The 22,569-nt window shown below is 44.5% G+C and overlaps 1 protein-coding gene and 1 long non-coding RNA gene across 2 annotated transcripts in view; one reads left to right on the forward strand and one right to left on the reverse strand.

Annotated features, from left to right (window-relative positions):
- TULP4 (TUB like protein 4) overlaps positions 1-9,385 on the reverse strand; it is a 218,142-nt gene extending 208,757 nt beyond the window's left edge. Inside the window, exon 1 of the mRNA XM_068231856.1 lies at positions 9,281-9,385. The gene's annotated coding sequence lies outside the window, so the exon portion shown is untranslated. The remainder of the gene's footprint in view (positions 1-9,280) is intronic.
- Positions 9,386-9,423: 38 nt separating this feature from the next.
- The window catches only part of LOC137504003 (uncharacterized), a 42,505-nt gene continuing 29,359 nt past the window's right edge, over positions 9,424-22,569 (forward strand). The window contains exons 1-2 of the long non-coding RNA XR_011019398.1: positions 9,424-9,582; positions 18,524-18,729. This is a non-coding gene — a long non-coding RNA (uncharacterized lncRNA). The remainder of the gene's footprint in view (positions 9,583-18,523; positions 18,730-22,569) is intronic.

The following is a 22,569-nucleotide window of genomic DNA, read 5'->3' on the forward strand; positions in this document are numbered from 1 at the left end:
TCCAACATCCCCTATAAAGAGAAATATTGTGGTGCCCGCGACCCCTGAGATCAAAGGCTGGCCCCTGACAAAGACACACTACAGGATGGATTACAGAGAAATGTGGCGATCTTTGCAGATGATACAAAATTATGAAGGATAATCAACACTAAATAGGATAATATTATTACAATTGGATCTTGACAGCATGGCTATTTGGGCAGGCATATAGCATATGGCAGATGAAATTTAATTATTGATAAATATAAGGTCATCCAGCACCAAGGCTGGGAGCAGCAGTTGGGGGCCACTGTGCACATGCATGATTATCAGCTGAGGCAATTGTTACAGGGCGTCTCAGACTTTGAGTGTGTGCTTGTACCTACCTTCAGCGGTATTAGTATGCAACAAAGGATAAGGAGGGGTGTGGGGGGGGGGGGGGGGGAAACAATCTCGGCCAATTGTGAAAATGGTGGTAGAAGGTTCAGAGTAAGGCCTTTACTCCACTGCTGCATTTAAGATCTGATTTTTATATCATTCCTGATTCCCTAAATGCAAAGGTACTGTGATCAGGGCTGTGGAGTCGGAGTTGGGGTCAAGGAGTCAGAGCAATTTTGGGAACCTGCAGTCGGTGGTTTCATAAACTGAGGAGCCAGAGCCATTTTGGGTACATGGAGTTGGAGGTTTCATAAACTGAGGAGTCGGAGTTGGGGTCAAGGAGACAGAGCAATTTTGGGTACCTGCAGTCGGTTTCATAAACTGAGGAGCCAGAGTCAGAGCCATTTTGAACACATGGGTTTCATAAACTGAGGAGTCGGAGTTGGATAATTTTTGTACCTACTCCACAGCCCTGACTGTGATTAACAGGGTAAGTGCGGTGCTTATTTTAAAAGCACCCCTCCTACAGTATCAACCACAGACTGATAAAGAACTATGATAAGCAAAATATGAGAGTGGGTGGAGTCTAACAGGTGAGGCTTTGATCCATCCATGTTGCCAACTATGAGTATCCACGCAATTAAGGGAGGATTCACACTTGTCTGCATGGAAAACAGACACTTTTCTCAAATACATATTTTTGGACATTGTGCACATTGGTCTATGTTTAAACGCTTGTTTTTCCAGAGTACATAATGATTTTTAATGAAAAACCGTGCACAGCATGCAAAATTATGCTGCACATTATTTTTCCCGCATACGAAAAGAGCATAACATGCAAATGAGCCCACTGACTTACAGAGATTGAAAGGGGGCCTTAGGCAGTCCGGTGAGGGCCCTGTACATAGGAAGAAACTCCTATGCTGATAGCAAATCTTTTGTTTTGTGCACAAACCAAAGTCATGTGACTTTTCCAAAAGGAATTTGTCTGGAAAAGCTGCATCAAACATGAAAATTGTGTTAGTGATAGCACTGTCTATTTACCTGTACTAAAGATAAAAAAAAATCCAGATGGGTAATCTAGGGCTTTAAAGGTCACTGAGAAACGTTTTTTCTTTATAAACCTATAAGGGAGGTTCATAATAAAAAATGCTGGGGGGGGGGGGGGGGGGGGGAAGAGGGGGGCTGAGCCTCAGCCTCACTACTTACCTACAGGGTGATGCTCCTCTGGACCTCAGCCCATATGGGTTGCGCCAGCCTTTCCTTGGACTGGACGCATGAGTTGCATTTTGTAGTTCCTGGCAGTGTCTCTCTGCAACGCAATACACACTGGAGATGTAGTCCGTGGAAGCGAATAGAAATGCACTCCCATCCACGGACTACATCTCCCGGCATGCATTGTAGCATGCACGAGAGGCACACTGCAAGGCCGGGCTGTGAAGTTGGAGTAATTTTGGGTACCTGGAGTCAGAGTTGGAGGTTTTATAAACTGGGGAGTAGGAGTAGGATGATTTTTGTACAAAATCTACAGCCTTGGTAAGTAATAGACTAAGGAGTCTGAGTCGGAGCCATTTTGAGTACCTACAGTTAAGAGTCGGTGGTTTCATATACTGACAAGTCGGAGTCTGATGATTTTTGGACCAACTCGACAGCCCTGCTGCCAGGAACTACAAAATGTGGCATATGCATCCGATCCAAGGAGAAGAAGGCACATCCCATATGAGCTGGGACCAGAGGAGCAGCAACCTGTATTGAGGCTCACCCCACCGGGGGTACACTTCTCTTCAGATGCATGCCCTGTAGTGTGCCCACTGTTCCAGAATGTCTCGGGTAGTGGTGGAGGTCCAGAGAACAGCAGGGGAAGCCACTTGAGGATCAAGAGGCTTCCCCCTCAAGTATTTTATTTTACACCCAAGGTTCACCTAGGGTTTCCTTTAGAGAACTTCGAGGTGAGCCAATCTTAAAAAGCTTACCTTACCTGGGGCTTCTTCCAGCCCCAAGAAGTCTCTCTGGTCCCATGCTGTATTTCCATCTTTCTTCAGGGTCCTGCTGTCAGCCCCATAAGAATCTTCTGCGCATGTGCACTGTTCGCATCACACTCCCATGGCCAGGAACGGGGTGCTTGCACAGAATGCTCTCGGCGTCGGGAGCACAATGCAAGCATCCCGTGCAGATAATGGGGCAGACAGCAGGACCCTGGACAAAGACGAAAATACTGCATGGGATCAGAGAGAAATTTAAGGGCTAGAGGAAGTCCCAGATAAATAAAGCTTTCCATGATTGGCGCACTTCATTTGTCCTTTAAGAAATATTACGAATAGTGTTAGCAACAAACCAAGCTTAATGACTTGGCAATGTGCTCACCTATTGATACAAGTAGTAGAGTACTTTACAGTGGTAGCCATCAGGGCTGTGGAGTCGGTACAAAAATCCACCAACCCCGACTTCTCTAATTTGCATAGTACAATTTTGTTGATTGAAAGTATGTAACATGAAATGCATCTCTTAACTGCCAATGCTTAGGAATTTTAAAATACAACTGAAATGAGAGAGATATGGAGGCTGCCATATTTATTCCCTTTTAAACAATTACCTGGCGATCCGGTTGATCTTCTGCCTCTAATACTTTTAGTCATAGACTAAGGGCTCAAACCCACTAGATCGATTTTCTGACCGTTTAGAGAGCAATTCAAACCGCTAGCGATTTCCCTGAACGCTCAGCTGATGTTAATGGATGGGCTAAATTCCACTGGATCGATTGCAATTACCAAATCGCAAAACACAGGACATCCAGCTTTTTTCGCATTTAACATTAGCCTTTCTGCAATGTAAAGTATAAACGCTGGCATAATCGCTCAAAACCTGCACAGAGCGATTTTGCTAGAGTTTTGAAGTTACTGCACACCGTAACAAAAATTTAAATTAATTGAAAGGACCAATCAGAATTAAAACCGCTAATCGCTACACAACTGCTGGCAAATTGATTACACTTTAAAATCGCTACTGAAAACACTCATGAAATCGCTTGCAAACCACTCATACAAAACGCTAGCGATTGAGATTAGCGATAGCGTTTTGTGGTGAGTTCCAGGCCTAAAACTAGTCCTTGGTAAGAGTACTTGTAGAAGACAGGAAAAAAAAGAACATCTATCAGGCCCTAGGCCATGTGACTGTGGGTAGATGTAAGAGTGATGTGTAGGTACTCTGCAGGAGAATGAGGCTATTCTTCCTCTATTACACATTCTTCGTGTACAATCTGAACCAGGTTTATGGGTGATAGACAACACCTCTGTGTTCAATGTGCACAACATTCTCAGTGGATTCCCTGCAGCTCTGTGGGGAGTGCATATTTGGAGTATAGTACTATGTAACAAAGTAAACCTGAGACAGATGAAATTAAAGTTTTATGCATACATAGGGCTTCCTCCAGCCCCCTTCAGGCTAATCAGTCCCTCACTGTCTTCCTCCGCCACCTGGATCTTCTGCTATAGGTCCAGGTACATGAGCCAGTCTGGCATAGTGCGCATGCACACACTCCACTGCTGGGAGCGCACTACACCTGTGCAGCACTATTGTATTGAATGTTCCTGGCTGTGGAAGCGGCACACGGCTGGACTGCGCTGACTGGCTGAATTACCGGGACTCATTGCAGAAGACCAGGTGGCGGAAGAGGACAGCGACCGGATTAGCCTTAAGGGGGCTGGAGGAAGCCCCAGGTATGTATAAAACTTTTCTTTTCATCCGTCTCAGGTACCCTTTAATTCGTAGTCACCAAACCAAATTTTAACAACATATCAAATTATTTGATTTCACGAGCAAAGGGAGTGCATACATTTGCATAAATCAGCATCAATGCGGAATTATCTCCATCTCATTGATCATCTCTATTAGTGATATTAGTGACACAGCTACAAATCAGGCTTTTTTCTTACAGCATAGATGCTATTTAGATGTTATTTAGTATATATACAGTGGGATGCGAAAGTTTGGGCAACCTTGTTAGTTGTCATGATTTTCCTGTATAAATCGTTGGCTGTATATCTGACTTTAAAAATTTTTGTAGACTAAGCACAGCTATTACTGTATACATAAATTATTTATGATGACTTATTTGAGAAATAGAACATTTTATCATTTTCTATTTTAATTACAGTTTAAATTCATTAGGAGTCGGTGCATTTTCTCCTGCCTCCAACTTCAGGTACCCAAAAATTGCCCCGACTCCTCGACTTCACAGCCCTGGTAGCCATTAATAAAAGCTTTGAAAGTAAAAGCCATCAACAAAGTTTTTGAATCAGGAGGATACCATTTTTTGGCTAACTTAAAGAGAACCCGAGCTGGGTTTGAACAATGTGATCTGCATAGTGAGGCTGGATCTGCCTATACAGCCCAGCCTCTGTTGCTATCCCAAACCCCACTAAGGTCCCCCCCTGCACTCTGCAATCCCTCATAAATCACAGCCGTGCTGTGAGGCTGTGTTTACATCTGTAGTGTCAGTCTCAGCTGCTCCCCCGCCTCCTGCATAGCTCCGGTCCCTGCCCCTGTCCCTTCCCTCCAATCAGCAGGGAGGGAAGGGATGCAGGCGGGGACCGGAGTTCTGCAGGAGGCGAGGAGAGCAGCAGACTGACACTATAGAGATAAACACAGCCAGCTCTGACAAGCTGTTTGTCAGTAGCGTGGCTGTGATTTATGAGGGATTGCAGAGTGCAGGGGGACCTTAGGGGGGTTTGGGATAGCAACAGAGGCTGGGCTGTATAGGCAGATCCATCCTCTGTATGCAGATAATATTCTTCAAACCCACCTCAGGTTCTCTTTAAAAGAATAAAGGTGGCCACTAATGATACAATCTCTTTAGTCCAATCTTACCATTTCTATGTAATATAAGGTAATTGCCTGAAGTATCTATTCAGTACATTCACTATTTACCCTGATACTACATAGATTTGGTAAGATTGGATGAAAAAGATTGGATCATTAGTGGCCACCATAAGAATTAGAATAAGCTTTCGGTTACGCAGCCTTCAAAACTCTAAAACCTCGTACACAGGCTAGATGGCTGGGACCATCTCTGCCGAGAAGCTAAGGTGTGTAAGATGGCCCCAATTCTGCCTGATGTGTCATTGAGAGATCTTGAGTGTTGGATTATTTCAGCCAAGCATATTGTTTCAATACCTGCAAGAGACTGTAAAAGCCCCTTAAACCAAACCTGAGCTGCTAAGAAACAAAAAATTAGATACTTAAATAGAGGGAAGCTTCTGGATCATCCAGAGGCTCCCGGTGTCCCCCTCAACCCCACCGACGCCTGTCAGGAACCGCTTTTGGTTCATATAGCTCATTCATGAGCTTAGCTGTACTTAGTCTGTGCGAGTATGGCCACACCTACGCAGTAGCACAAATCCACTCGTAACAGAGCAGTTTCTGCTTACTGCCCAGACGCGACTATACTCGTGCAGGTACAGTACTGCCGTGCTCATACACAGTGGGATTAACGGCAACAAGAACGTATCTGGACTTGTTCAGAGGATGTGTGCACAGCAACAGTGGTGTCATTGGGGAAGAGATGGAAATTCTCTATACTATCCTGAGGCCTCCCTCTACTGAGTTAAGTACAGTATTTGGGTTTTGTTTTTTAACCAACTCAGGTTTGCTTTAAAGAGGAACTCCACTGAAAATAATGTAATAAAAAAGTGCTTAATTTTTACCACAATTATGTATAAATGATTTAGTCAGTGTTTGCTCATTGTAAAATCTTTCCTCTCCCAGATTCACATTCTGACATGTATTACATGGTGACATTGTTACTGTGGGCAGGTTATGTAGCTGTTTCTAGCTATTCTGGCTGTTAGACAGCTCTAAACAGCCATTTCCTGTCTGTGAACATTGTTACATTGTGGCAGTTTGCCAGGAGTATCGCATATTCAGAGCCTCTAGTCGGAGTGGTTTCAGCACAAAATCAGTCACACAGCGCCCCCTGATGGTCTGTTTGTGAAAATCATTCTTTTTCTCATGTAAAAGGGGGTATCAGCTACTGATTGGGATAAAGTTCAATTCTTGGTTGGAGTTTCTCTTTAAATCAAACCCAAGCCGAAGCTCAGGTTTAAAATATCCTAATTACTGTTTAGAGAGGGAAGCCTCAGGATCCTAATGAGGCTTCCCTTGGTTGTAACATGCCTGCCCCCCCCGTTGCTGAGCGCAGCCCGCCTTCACATTGGGTCTGCGCAGCTCCTCTTCCTGGTTTAAAGCGGAATATAACCCTGCATTTCAACTTTGCTCTCAAATATTATTTACAACATATTATATGCAAAAAGCATTTTTTTTTTTACTAGACCAGCATTGGAAGGGTTAAACACAGAGGTTTAAAGTTCCCTGGAGAGATATGCAGAAGTTCAGATTGTTACATTCTATTTAGTTATATGTATCTATTGATAAATGTTACACACTCTTTGGCTGTCCTCCAAGCTCCTTCTCAGTCAGAGAGATGAGTCACATTCAACAATTAGATACATTTATGTAAACAAAATGTATCTATTTCAGCTTCGGATGCGTCTGCAGAAATCTCCAGGAACTTTAAAGCCCTGTGTAACCCTTCCAATGCTGGTCTAGTAAAAAAAAAAATGCTGGTTGCATATAATAAACTGTAAATAATGTTTTAGAGCAAAGTTGAAATGTGCGTGCTATGACCGGGCAAGCACGGAGCCTGTGGCTCCGTGCTACTGTGCATATGGGCTCAGTCAGCTATTTGCACGCACTTAAAGAGACTCTGTAACAAATTTTTCAGCCTTAGTTCTTCTATCCTATAAGTTCCTATGCCTGTTCTAATCTGCTCTGGCTTACTGCAGTCTTTCCTAACTGCACTGTCTCTGTAATAAATCAATGTATCTTTCCTCTGTCCTGTTTGTCGGGCTAAAGCTTGATTGTGTGGAATGTGCAGGGCTGCTTGTGATTGGTAGAAGCGATACACACCCTCTGCAGGCCCCCTGCATACTCTGAATGACTCACACTCTATGCTTAGCTGAGCCTATTAGAAGCTGGTTAGTTTGTTTGTAAACACTGCCTAAAACTGTTAATTACAAGCCAGGATTGCAGCAGAGAGTGGCAGAAACAGCACAGAGGGGCACAGGAGAAAATAATGAATAGAATGGTATGCTTTTTATTGTAAGAATATTAGAGTACAGATTCTCTTTAAACCAGGAAGAGCTCAGCAACGTGGGACCAAGGAATAGCGAGGGAAGCCTCAACAGGATCCTGAGGCTTCCTTCTCTTAAAGTGACCCTGAGAAGAATATTCCCCAATAAAATATACATACATGGGGCTTCCTCCAGCCCCCTCTGGCCTGATCGCTTCCACAGCGTCCTCGTGTTTCCCTCCGTGCGCCCACAATTGGCTCCAGAAAGTCCTCCGGTCCGGGGTCAACTGCGCATGCGTGGTACGGCTGCAAGAACGCTCCCACCACGTTCACGTCGCCTGGAGTGTTCTGCACAGGAGCAGAATGCTCCCAGCGATGGGAGCATGACAGGGGAGCGCGCCTGGCCGGACTGCGCATGTGCCGACTGACGGATTTTGAGGCCAGTACCAGTAAAATTGAGAGGGAGAAGAGGACACTGTGGGAGCGATTAGGCCGGAAGAAGTCCCAGGTATTTATATTTTATTGGGGGATCGCTATCTCTGATACACTTTAAGGTAAGAATCTGATTTTGTACCTGTGCTTCAACTCAGGCATGCATTGCAAGCATAAACCTATAGATAGGTCTGATACAGTACAGTTAACTTTCTACAACGTTCTATTGTAATTGCCAAACCGGCTGAAACCACCAAACCAGCTGTACCCATATTCGAAATCCATCTGAAAAGCTCTCTTTTAAATCTGTATATTTTGTAGGTTTATGGAAGTCAAGAGACTCAACAGTTCTTTAAATCTTGTAAGAACTGTGGATATGTTGTAAGAAATTTATTTTTCCAGTGAAGGGATTATATTTACAGCAGCAACACAACAATGCAATCTAGTTTCAGAAAGAATCCACATTGAATATAGTTACAATCATACCTGTGTGAATATGTCTATATTATTGTACTCAGCTCTAAATATTTACTTTAATTCATTAATAGGAATACAAGTCTTAGTAAAAAAAAAATAAAAAAATTAAACTTTGGATAAAATTGCAAATAAGGCTAAATCATAAACGTTGTGACTAATAGAAATAACACTACCCAATAAACAGTGGGGGAATCGTATAGCTCGCTGAATTCCACATAGATATTTCTATCACAAATGTACACATAACGGAGGACCAAGCCCTGCGAACCCTTTATTACTGGCCACATAGATTGAAAATGAATTGAACCAGCATTGCATAATGCAATAGAAGAAACGGTTCGGTATCAATGGGCTACACTAGGTCACTGGAGGTAATGGAAGCCTCAACCGGGCATCATGCAATGGATTCTCCAGCCAAGGGCTCCTACCACTGTTCGCCATAAATAGTCGGTACACATAAACAAGTGGGGCTAGGTACAGCACACCAGTGTTTGCAAGAAAACCGCCCGCAAGATGCGTGACACATAGCGACAATCACCGCACTACACGGGGAGGGAGGTAGATGATGACAGATAGACTACACATAGCTGTAGTATGGTCGCCCTGATTCACGAGCAACACCTTCCCGTAGACTGGCGCAACGCGCTCCATTAGGCGGCAGTGATGATGGGGGGGGGGGAAGCAGCTCTGATAACTGCAGGAATACACGCACACACAAATGCACGGCTAGACAGCAATGCTACCATTATACACTGCTGTCAGGCAGCCGCAGTGAGCGGATGATACACTGGTTGCTTTGCTTGTAGTGCAGACAGGACACTGTGATCGCGCTAGGGATGCCCCCAGACAGCCATGTACGCATATAAACAGACATGTTTTGCACCTTACCTCCGTGCAGAAGCACCTCTCCTCTACCTAGGACTTAATGTAGGGCCTACCTCCCCTACATCCCCCTCCTCCATCTCACAGAACACGTGATGCACATCACATGACTCTGCTTCCCAAGCCTGCCTCTTGCTCCAGGCTGTCTGTCACTTCCCCCTGCTTCTCTCTCAGCCAGCTCTTGTCTTGTGTGACTGGAATGGGAGAGACGTGATGATGTCAAGGCTGTGTGCCCCTTCCACTGACAAGCTAAGTTCTATTGTTGCTGGAGTTCCATCCTAACCAACTGTGTCAGCACAAGATGAACTGTAAGCAGTTAGTACCATTAACAGCAAGGACCACAGATTTCATTTTCCTACTTGATTATCATTAGTTAGTTATGCCACCCTAAATTGTACTTATGTCCTCTTAAATTGGGTTTACTGCAGATAATTCAGTCGAAATTTAGTATGTTATATAGTCTGCTGTGCTTCAGCCTTGCATCAACCAGATTCTGACCACGGTGTGTCAATAGCTGGATGTTGCACTTAGGATTTAGATACTGAAGTTCTGAAGAATCAGGTCTTACTGCAAAGTATTCCGGTTTTAATCTCTTAAAATATAAGAACAATAAAATTCCATTGTGTTACACTATTAAAAGACAATGACACTGCTGCACGCATATATTGCACTTACGCACACTCGCGTTTTCAGAAGCTCATCAATAAATTTAAGCTGCTGTCTACCCGCTTGTCCTCCTCAAGGTGGCCACTAACGGTCCGATTTCTAGCGAAAAATCGTTCGAGCGATCAGAAATTCTGATCGGACGAAAAATCGTTAACTACACCATCAGCTAACCAATCATTGCTTCCTATATATCACGATAAACAAGAAAATCCAAATTTTGGTTCGACAAAAATTCAATCGGACGATTGTTTTTATAATCGTTCATTATCGATTGTGCCCATCAACTGAGATTATTTACAACCAATCCGATCAGAATTTCTGATCGCTCGAACGATTTTTCGCTACAAATTGGACCGTTAGTGGGCAGCTTTACAGCTCAAGGTTTATCGCTCCTGACCAGTGGGCTCTGTCCTACACGTGTCATTGTCAACTCAATCAGGGGCTACAAGGCAGGTGGCGGCATATGCAAATTAGTTGGGTATAAGGAACCTGTCAGGCTGCTGGCTCCGTAGCCCCTGATGAGTCCGAAGGTGACGTTGAAACACTTAGGGCGGAGCCAGCAGGTCTGACACCATCACACCTACGTATTACTGGGTCAACCTAACCAGCCCAAAATTGCATGATCAGGTCTTTTGTACCCTGTTTGCGTTCTATAGCTTTGTCCTATGTTGTATAGCCTTGTTACATCTGTTTTCCTTTGTATCATTGTATGTATTTATTGTCCAGCACCGTGTAATATGTAAGCATTTTATAAGTAAAATGAATAATAATAATAATGCGAAGAGAAGGAACCTGGTGCTATCTTCAAGTTTGTATTAAGCTCTTTTATTTAAAGCATAGCAGGATACAACATGGGGCAAGCAGTGACGACGTTTCGAGAGGAGCCTCCTCTCTTTTTCAAGTTCACAAGCCTTCTGAATACAAACATTCACAGCAGCCTTATATAGTGGTGGCTCCACTAGGGAGCCAATCAAAAGTACCGGGACACACTGTTGCCAACCAATCCCTTGTGAGCCTACTTTCAAAATCCTCAAAAACAGGGTTAAATTGTTAAGACTTGAGGTGTTCTGGATCAGGAAGTTGGATGCGATGGGACCTGGCAGTCTCAATCGTGAGTGCAATCTGGGTCCATCTGTGTAAAGGTGGCCACTAATGATCCAATTTCTACCGAAAAAATAATTGAAGCGATCAGAAATTCTGATCGGAAGTGAAATCGTTCACTACACCATCAACTAACCAATCTTTACTTCCTATCTACCACAACCAAAAAGATAATTCAAATTTTGGTTTGACGAAAATCCAATCGGACTACTGATTTTATAATCGTATGTAATTCATTGCACCCATCAATGGAGATTATTTACATCCAATCCGATCAGAATTTCTGATCGCTCAAACGATTTTTCGCTAGAAATTGGACCATTAGTGGCCCCCTTAAAGGAGTTATCATGGAAAAAATAACAAATGAGCTTTACTCACCTGGGGCTTTCTCCAGCCCCTTGCAGCCAACTGTCCCACGCTGTCACCTCTGCTCCCTTCCGCTGTCCTGGTCTCCGCACACTGTATTCAGGTGACCCCAAGGTCATTCTTACTGCGGCTGTGCGAAGCGCCGCTGTCAATCATGGTCACGTTGTTCGCAGGCTCGCAGCCGCAGTAAGGACGACCTCGGGGTCAGCCTGAATACTGTGCGTGGAGACCAGGACAGCGGCGGGGAGTGGAGGTGACAGAGTGGGATAGTCAGCTGCAAGGGGCTGGAGAAAGCCCCAGGTGAGTAAATTTATTTATTGTATTCATAAAGTGCCAACATATTACGCAGCGTAGCGCAAAGTAAAGCTCATTTGTTATTTTTTCCCTGATAATAATAGATGTTGCATGTTTATGATGATTGTCAGGAACCGGCCCGCGGCACGCCTGCGTATACGGTTCCCGACTGCAAGTTTGACCAGATCAAGAGGGGAGCAGCCTTATTCGAGCTAAAACAAGGCTGGGACCCCTCAGAACACCTCTCACTGCCACCACTAGCTGTTCGCTAGACACTTCCACTCTGCTGTCGAGTCCTCAGTGCGCACTCCACGTTTTCGTATTCGGGTCAGCTTTGCGCTTAGGCCGAATACGGGAATGCCACGCACCCACACACACACACACAGTTGCAATCTTACACGGTAGTGAAGCAAAAAACCACTAACAGTCGTTCCGATCGATACTGTTAGCCACTCTGCTGTCGCTACTCGCACTGGCGTTTTTCGTACGTTGGGTCAGCTGCACGCTTTAGTCCAACGTATGACAAACGCCCCCACACACAATGCAATTACAATTTCATATGGTAGTGTCGCCCAATCATACAATCAGGAACGGACTTATACACACTTCAATCTCTTCTAGGCTATGAGTGTTAGTTTAGTACGGCAGAAGTCAAGCTTATTAAATAATAATTTAATATTCCAGGGAAAAAGTTGGAACAATGCAGAACAGAATATATACAAAAGATTACAAAAACAAAGTAAAAAGTTACAAAGATAAAAGTACAAAAATACACACAAAGCGATTTTGCTTACCAAAATAAACGGGGAAATAAACGTACCAGCGTATCGATCTGGCGTTGCTGCGGGAGTACGCACTTCTGGTCAGGAACCATGTTAGTTCTAGCCGTGTGAGCTACCTCCAAGAACTACAAGTTGTGGTTATCCTAGCTGCTATTTTATACTGTGAGATACGCCTGGAGGCTGCAACTTCCTTGGGGAGGGGAGGAACTAGTTTTTAATTAAATCTCCGACATATTCCATTTCCAGGTAAAAGTCTATACATAAAAAGATTGTGAAGTGAGGCTTTCAACTCCAGGTGGAAACTTGATTAAGGCTTTTTCCTGTCTCCATTTTTAAAGTCTGCAGAGATTTCCACCCCCTTCCCATACATGTGATTTACAGGGTATAGTTGGCACCTCCACCAATAATTAAATTTCCTCACAATGAAATAGTGTTTAACACACATGTCAACTTTTGGTGCAGCGACTCTTCCTGACTTAGTCTAGAGTTCTTCACTTCCTCAACAGAAGTGTCAATGTTTCAAGTGTCAAGGACTTCAACACTTCACTTCTGCCATTGTCTGATTACCCAAGCTCTATTCACTGAAGTCCTCTTTAGATGCAAATGTAGGTCTAGTGACGCACCCACACAAATACATGAACAGCCCATGAATCTAGCCTGCATATCTACACCTTTGACAAACCACAGCAGATATAAAAATGGGAAAATGAAAATATATTACTGTATTATCCTTAACAGCATCAGCACCCCAATATATTCCTGACACGCCCCCTCTTCCAGATGGCGCCGGCAGATGATTCTAACGAATCGTACTGCCAAAGCCGACACTGACGGCCGGGCCTGGGGGGGGGTAACTCCTTAGCTCCAAGCTACAGGACTGGAAAGCTAGGTCCGGTTGCTGCAATGTGTCGTTGCCCCTGGCAACCTGGCGTAACCAACCAGGGGAATGTGAGTCAGAGCCAACCATGAATTCGCGACCATAGAGACAGTGCTGCAGCTGGGGAAGGGTTCCAACCGTCGCTACACGCACTTTCTCTATAGTGGCAGGAGCTATCTCTCGGTCCCTTTGGGGAACGATTATCTGCTGGTCTGCCTCTTCCCCTTCGGACAGCTCCGAGGGAATAACTTCCCAGAACCCTCTCAGCCCGCCCCTCCCAGCTGGAGACCTGCTGGCTAGCCTCCTGAGCTCTTCCAGGCTGCTGTCAAATCGAACAGCCCCAGAGAGCTCAGTGCTGCTTGTCACACATTCCAGGAAGGCTGCAGACGGAGAGGCTCCTGGGCCCTCCGGGCCAGGTTCCGAAGTGGATGTTGCTGACCCAGCAACATTTGTCACTTCAGTGGACAGTCCCTCTGCTGTAGACTCGCTAGCGCTGCGGGTTACCACGGCAGCTGAGGGAGCGCCCACCTTACACATATCATAAACCACATCACCTTTGGTCTTGAAACCAGCTGAAGGGGAAAGATCTGGCCTGGTGCCATCTGCCCCTTCAGTGGATAGTCCACTTGCTGCAGCCCAGCGACCACTGCTGGTTACTCTTGCAGCCGACGGAGTGTCCACAGGACAAGCATCATTATGTAGCACAACACATATGATATCAACATTATCTGTCTTATACATATTGACATTTAGAACATCACATAAAACATCCACATTATTGGTATCATTACACACATTGCTACTCAGCACTTAACAAGTATCATCAACAGTTCCTGCATCGATCGCCTTGATAGTCCGTGCGTCATAAATGACATCATCAGTTTCTGCATTCTCTGTATCAACAGGTCCCACTCCGGGCCTAGGCACTGGAGACTCACTAGGGCTGGCTCCTAGTATACAGTCCGTAGCCCCGGGAGGCCCACCAGCACCCCCCCTCCTTGCACAGAGTTATCGAACAGTACCTGGCAAGAGTCCTGAACTTCTGCTGGGGAGGCGGGCTCCACGGGGGTGGGATTAGGCTCATACCGGGCTACTAACCGTCCCAGGTCAGTACCCAGCAAAACGTTGGTGGGGATTTTGTCAGTTACCCCAACTTCTTTCAATCCGCTGCCGGCCCCCCAATCCAGGTGGACCAAGGCGGTGGGTATGGCTGGGGCGACACCCCCGATTCCTCTGACAGCAATCCTTTTCCCAGGTATGTACTGCTCCGGGTTCACAAGCTGGGGATGTATGAGAGTCACTTCGGCTCCAGTGTCTCTCAGCCCAGTGGCAACTGTACCCCCAACCGTGACAAGCTGCAGATTCTCTGCATAGCCAGTGGCATTCCTGGTAGCACACAGAGCAGTTGGGACTTCACGGGGGTTTGAGGCCTCACTGGATTTTGGGGCCTCCCTCTTCCTCTCTGGGCAAGTCGTGCTGATATGACCCACCCTGTCACATACAAAGCATTTCCGAGTGTCAGGGTTTAGTTGCTTGAATCCAGGAGACAGCGGTGCTTGCCTCCTCTGGGTGCTGGGTGACACAGGTTTAGCAATCTGTTCTCCCCTCCAGCTGGGCGTAGTAGTCCTCCGGGACTCGGGTGCTCTATGGGCGGTGTAGGAATCGGCCATTTCCGCAGCCTCATCCACTGTTCTCGATCCAGCACAAACAGCCGGATCTCAACAGGACAGGTGTGTAGGAACTGGTCTTTTATCATCAGCTCCTGCAGGGCATCCAAGGTTTTGACTGACAGTCCTTTTAACCACTGCTGGAAGGCAGTGCGCAGGTTGCAAGCATGATCCAGGTAGCTGTCATTAGGACCTCGCTGCACTGTCCTGAAACGTTTTCGATACACCTCTGGCGTGAGGTGGTATCGCGCAATGATGGCTTTCTTAATTGCCTCAAAGTCTGTTTCTTCCTCCTGGGGGAGACTCACAAACGCCTCCAGGGCCTTGCCTCTCAGCCCTGGTGTGAGGTATCTTGCCCACTGCTCACGGGGCACCCCATACTGCCGACAAGTCCTTTCAAACCCCTGTAGGAAAGTGTCTATGTCAGAGTCCTTGTCCATAGCGGGGAACTTATCCAGGGGGATTCTGTGGACTCGCTCACCTTCGCGTTCTGCGGGTCCAGCAGACCGGTTCTGCTGCTGAAGTTTAGCCAGCTCCAGCTGGTGTTGCCGTTCAGCTCTTCCCTCCTCTGCCCGGAGTCTGTCCCTCTCGGCCTGGAGTCTTTCACTCTCGGCCTGGCGTCGCCGTTCAGCTCTTCCCTCCTCTGCCTGTCGGTGCAGTAGGATCAGCTTTAGGCGCAGTTCAGGATCAGCCGAGTTCAGTAGCTGTAGATCAGCTTCCAGAGATGGCAGCTCCCTGCATGGTGGATCGTCCAGGACATCGTCTCCCCTCGCATTCTGTGGCAGGAGCGATTCCTCCTCTGGCGTGTTGTGAGCTGCATCCGCTGACGTTGAAGCACGGGCTTGCTCTGCCTCATCATACTCCTCGAGGGCACGAACTAACTGCTCCTTAGTCTGGCCACTCACCGTCTCGATGCCTTTGTGCTCACACAGGTTGAGTAGTATCTCTTTGTTTTGCCTTGCATAGCTGGATGCTTTCTGAGCCATCGTGTTGCAAAAAAAAAAAAGAAAAAAGGGGGGAAGGGAAAGCAAAATACCAAGTGTGTATCTTTGAACAAAAAAAAACGTATATAGATTCTGCACTGAGTAGACTTCTGTAGGCTAGTGGCTTCTAGCAAGCTTCCAGCCTTTAGTACTCAGAATAGCGAGCTAAACTGCGTACTAATGTACTAAACGATCCCACCACTGCCAGCCAATTATGTCAGGAACCGGCCCGCGGCACGCCTGCGTATACGGTTCCCGACTGCGGGTTTGACCAGATCAAGCGGGGAGCAGCCTTATTCGAGCTAAAACAAGGCTGGGACCCCTCGGAACACCTATCACTGCCACCACTAGCTGTTCGCTAGACACTTCCATTCTGCTGTCGAGTCCTCAGCGCGCACTCCACGTTTTCGTATTCGGGTCAGCTTTGCGCTTAGGCCGAATACGGGAACGCCACGTACCCACACACACACACACACAGTTGCAATCTTACACGGTAGTGAAGCAAAAAACCACTAACAGTCGTTCCGATCGATACTGTTAGCCACTCTGCTGTCGCTACTCGCACTGGCGTTTTTCGTACGTTGGGTCAGCTGCGCGCTTTAGGCCAACGTATGACAAACACCCCCACACACAATGCAATTACAATTTCATATGGTAGTGTCGCCCAATCATACAATCAGGCACGGACTTATACACACTTCAATCTCTTCTAGGCTATAAGTGTTAGTTTAGTACGGCAGAAGTCAAGCTTATTAAATAATAATTTAATATTCCAGGGAAAAAGGTGGAACAATGCAGAACAGAATATATACAAAAGATTACAAAAACAAAGTAAAAAGTTACAAAGATAAAAGTACAAAAATACACACAAAGTGATTTTGCTTACCAAAATAAACGGGGAAATAAACGTAACAGCGTATTGATCTGGCGTTGCTGCGGGAGTACGCACTTCTGGTCAGGAACCAGGTTAGTTCTAGCCGTGTGAGCTACCTCCAAGAACTACAAGTTGTGGTTATCCTAGCTGCTATTTTATACTGTGAGATACGCCTGGAGGCTGCAACTTCCTTGGGGAGGGGAGGAACTAGTTTTTAATTAAATATCCGACATATTCCATTTCCAGGTAAAAGTCTATACATCAAAAGATTGTGAAGTGAGGCTTTCAACTTTCAACTCCAGGTGGAAACTTGATTAAGGCTTTTTCCTGTCTCCGTTTTTAAAGTCTGCAGAGATTTCCACCCCCTTCCCATACATGTGATTTACAGGGTATAGTTGGCACCTCCACCAATAATTCAATTTCCTCACAATGAAATAGTGATTACTACAAGTTTTACACAGCTACTAGATACACAGCTATTGATACAGATGAGACTACTTTTGATCTTATTCTACATAACACAACTGTTATATTCTTTTTTGAATGTACGTAGAAGATTGATGATCGTTTGGCTATAAAGCCTTGATGAGATGGAATACTGTTAGAAGGAAACACTACTTGGAACTGTTCATATTTTGTATATATGCTGTATGATAAGCAAATACAATTTTTTATATAAAATCATACACTGAGTGCTCTGATTAATTTTAAGGTATACCGTCAATCTATAATTACTGTTATAGAGGGTTCAGACCCCACTATGCCGGATTTATATGATAGCAATGCTTTAAGGGCTGGTCCTTTACTGAGTTAGCAATCATGAAAAAGGCAAAAACTGCTCAGGTTTTTGACACACAGACTTCCCACTGAGGTGCCTTGATACAGCACTCTGGGAACAGCCTATTCGTTCAGAAATGTATTTCTGTGTCTTACCCTCTTGCTTGAGGGTGTCAATGATGGCCTTCTGGACAGCAGTCAGGTCGGCAGTCTTACCCATGATTGCGGTTTTAAATAATGAACCAGGCTGGGAGTTTTTAAAAGCCTCAGGAATCTTTTGCAGGTGTTTAGAGTTAATTAGTTGATTCAGATGATTAGGTTAATAGCTCGTTTAGAGAATCTTTTCATGATATGCTAATTTTTTGAGATAGGAAATTTGGGTTTTCATGAGTTGTATACCAAAATCATCAATATTAAAACAATAAAAGGCTTGAACTACTTCAGTTGTGTGTAATGAATCTAAAATATATGAAAGTCTAATGTTTATCAGTAAATTACAGAAAATAATGAACTTTATCACAATATGCTAATTTTTTGAGAAGGACCTGTATATGTAAAATGTCTCTGAACAAGCATGCAGATCAGATGTTTCTGACTGAAGTCACTGTATTAGCCACATGCTTGTTTTCAGGTGGGTGATTCAGACACTATTGATGCCTGAAAGATCAGCAGTACAGCCAGGCATCTCCCCCTCCAGCATCTCTGGAGGCCTATTGTACTGCTTCTTTTTTTTACCTATGTAACTGCGTGTCCTATGCCTTTCAGCTTTTTGCACTATGTTGGGTGAGACACCTGTCACACATGGAGAATAAAGTTGATTCTGATTGTTCAAAAGGAAATAAATATGGAATTTTCCCTCAAGGTGAAGGAAGACATGGGCTCCATTACAGCCTGCAAAGCTGAGAGCAGGACAGAGGAGCAGAGAACCTGGATATGGATATGTGTAGAGCCCCGAGAAGAGCATGGACACACCAAGGAGCGCAAAAGAAGGCTTAGACACTGGTAGCTGGAAGAGGAGCAGGAAAGAGCCTGGACATCTGTTTGAAATACAATCCCCATTACAGCAAGGTAATCTTACTTTTACAAGCATTTCATCTGCTTTGGCTCCTTTTCATTGTTTTCTCTAATGGTGGTTTTCTCTTTTTTCTTTCCTTCTGCCAATTGTATTTTGGTGCTATTCCGTTTGCGGGGCACCACGGCTTGGAGAGAGTGTAGTTGGGCACTGGAGAACTGGAAGCTTAGCGTGCGTCAGAGGCCAGGAGGAGGTTAGTGTGAGGCAGAGCACAGGTGGAGGTCATCACCAAACGTAAATGCTTCTTGCTGGTGGGTGATGAAAATTGCAACTTTAGTTAGATTATCAGACTTCCACCTCCCTTCTGTCTCACAGTAACCTTCCCTGTAGCCACTACCTCACACTAACCTCCCTCTCTCCAATGCCCAACACTAACACCCTCTCACGTCTCACACTAACCTCTCCACCCCTCTGCCTATTACTAACCTCCCACTTCAATTCCTAGGCCACTAGGCCCCAACAATAACTTCCATTGTTAACAGAAAAGTACCTTAAAGTGGATCCGAGGTGAACTTTTACACATTGCATAATTGTGTTCCTTTCCTATTGTTTATAGGGAATTCCTCAAGCCAAATACTTTTTTGTTTTTGTTTTAATACTCTAATTCCCTATAAACTAAAAAAGCCACGCCCACAGGTTTTCAGAGAGTCAAGGCAGTAGCAAGGGCTTATGGGAGCTCAGTCTGGGCAGGAGGAGGGGGAGGTGTTAATAGCCATTGATTTCAGAGGCAGAGGAGAGGGGATTAGGCTGATGGCTCAAGATACAGATAAGCCTGCCTCTGTGTAATGTTTACAAACAACATGGCCGCTGTCATTGTATCACAGGATACTGGAAGAGCAGCAGAGAACAGGTAATAGACTGGACATATGAGGCTGGAAGAGCAGCAGAGAAGAGAACAGGTAATAGCCTGGACATATGAGGCTGGAAGAGCAGCAGAGAAGGGAGCAGGAAAGAGCCTGGACAAAGGATACTGGAAGAGCAGCAGAGAAGAGAGCAGGAAAGAGCCTGGACTCAGGAGGCTGGAAGAGCAGCAGAGCACAGGGAAGGTCCTGGACATACGGGGCTGGAACTGCAGCAGAGAAGAGAGCAGGAAAGAGCCAGGACACAGGATACTGGAAGACCAGCAGAGAAGAGAGCAGCAAAGGCAATCACCAAAAAAGAGATCAGGAAAGGACCTGGACAAAACAGCTACCAAAACAAGATTACAGAGTAGACTGGACATAAACAACACATTTCTGGTGTTATTGTTTCCCCATCACCCTCAGATGGGAGCATCTAGATGCAGGGAAACAAGTGCAGGGCTCCCACTGATCTGCACTATAGTGAGTTGCAATATATTATGATTTTATATATAATTATAATGTAATAACAATAGAGATAATATATTACACACATTATCATTTTTTATATATTTTATTAAGATTTAAAAAATGAACACCCATTGAGTCAGTGAAAAACACTGTTACCAAAATCCAAAAACAGCACACAGCATAGATTGGATCACAAATTAATCTCATATCCTCAAAACTCCTACCCACCTCCCCCACCCCCCTCTTCCCATGTCACCATCTCCTATGAGGGTATGGAGATAGAAGAAATGTCTAACTCCAGTTAGAAAACCTTATGTGTTCTTAATTTTCCAAGCAAGTTATTCTTTGTCTACCAATAAGTATACTTAAAATGTTCCATAATGCTTTTGATTTTTTGTTTGGTGTAAGTATTAACAATAAACTTCTAACATGTCAAAAAGATGCTTTGTCAATTTTTCCATGTGTGGTTGTGTCTCCATTTTATCCTGAGTGAACATATACAGTAGTTCATCTTTAGCATCCCATAAAGAAGACATGCTAGGATAAATCCATGCATTTACATAGTTACATAGTTATTTTGGTTGAACAAAGACATACGTCCATCGAGTTCAACCAGTATAAAGTACAACACCAGCCTGCTCCCTCACATATCCCTGTTGATCCAGAGGAAGGCGAAAAAACCCTTACAAGGCATGGTCCAATTAGCCCCTAAAGGGAAAAATTCCTTCCCGACTCCAGATGGCAATCAGATAAAATCCCTGGATCAACATCATTAGGCATTACCTAGTAATTGTAGCCATGGATGTCTTTCAACGCAAGGAAAGCATCTAAGCCCCCTTTAAATGCAGGTATAGAGTTTGCCATAACGACTTCCTGTGGCAATGCATTCCACATCTTAATCACTCTTACTGTAAAGAACCCTTTCCTAAATAAATGGTTAAAACGTTTTTCCTCCATGCGCAGATCATGTCCTCTAGTCCTTTGAGAAGGCCTAGGGACAAAAAGCTCATCCGCCAAGGTATTATATTGCCCTCTGATGTATTTATACATGTTAATTAGATCCCCTCTAAGGCGTCTTTTCTCTAGACTAAATAAACCCAGTTTATCTAACCTTTCTCGATAAGTGAGACCTTCCATCCCACGCATCAATTTTGTTGCTCGTCTCTGCACCTGCTCTAAAACTGCAATATCTTTTTTGTAATGTGGTGCCCAGAACTGAATTCCATATTCCAGATGTGGCCTTACTAGAGAGTTAAACAGGGGCAATATTATGCTAGCATCTCGAGTTTTTATTTCCCTTTTAATGCATCCCAAAATTTTGTTAGCTTTAGCTGCAGCTGCTTGGCATTGAGTACGATTATTTAACTTGTTGTCAATGAGTACTCCTAAGTCCTTCTCCAAGTTTGATGTCCCCAACTGTATCCCATTTATTTTGTATGGTGCTAGACCATTAGTACGTCCAAAATGCATGACCTTACATTTGTCAACATTGAATTTCATCTGCCATGTATGTGCCCATATAGCCATCCTATCCAGATCCTGTTGCAATATGACACTATCTTCCTGAGAGTTGATGATTCTGCACAATTTTGTATCATCTGCAAAAATAGCAACATTGCTCACTACTGCATCTACTAGGTCATTAATAAATAAATTGAAGAGCACTGGACCCAGAACAGACCCCTGTGGGACCCCACTGCTAACAGTCTCCCATTTTGAGTATGATCCATTGACCACAACTCTTTGTTTTCTGTCCATTAGCCAGTTCCCTATCCATGAACACAGACTCTTCCCCAGTCCTTGCATCCTCAACTTTTGCACCAGACTTTTGTGGGGAACAGTGTCGAAGGCCTTTGCAAAGTCCAAGTATATCACATCTACAGCATTCCCAATATCCATATTAGCATTCACTACCTCATAAAAGCTGAGCATGTTAGTCAAACAGGACCTGTCTTTAGTAAACCCATGTTGATGCTGAGAAATAAGATTATTTTCTACTATGAAGTCATGTATAGTATCTCTTAGTAACCCCTCAAATAGTTTGCATACAACTGATGTTAAACTTACAGGTCTATAATTTCCTGGATCAGATTTTTTGCCCTTCTTAAATAATGGGAAAACGTGGGCTGTACGCCAATCCACTGGGACTCTGCCAGTTGCAAGAGAGTCACAAAAGATAAGATAAAGGGGTTTATCTATAACTGAACTTAATTCCCTTAGGACCCGAGGATGCATGCCATCCGGGCCAGGTGCCTTGTCTATTTTTAATTTATTTAGTCTTGCCTTCACTTCTCCCTGCGTTAAGTATTTAATATTACAGTTAGAAGATTGAGACTCTTCTGCCTCTGTAGTTTGCAACAGTGCTGTTTATTTTGTGAAGACAGAAGCAAAGAAAGCATTTAATAACTCTGCCTTACCTTGGTCATCCACCATTGAGTTATGGCACCTTTTTAGCGGCTATTAGTATTATGTATTAGAGATGGGAAGTTCGGATCTTTTCAATGATCCGGATGATTCGAATCGGAT

The sequence above is a fragment of the Hyperolius riggenbachi genome, chromosome 4, assembly GCF_040937935.1.
Source record: "Hyperolius riggenbachi isolate aHypRig1 chromosome 4, aHypRig1.pri, whole genome shotgun sequence".
Taxonomy (NCBI): Eukaryota; Metazoa; Chordata; class Amphibia; order Anura; family Hyperoliidae; genus Hyperolius; species Hyperolius riggenbachi.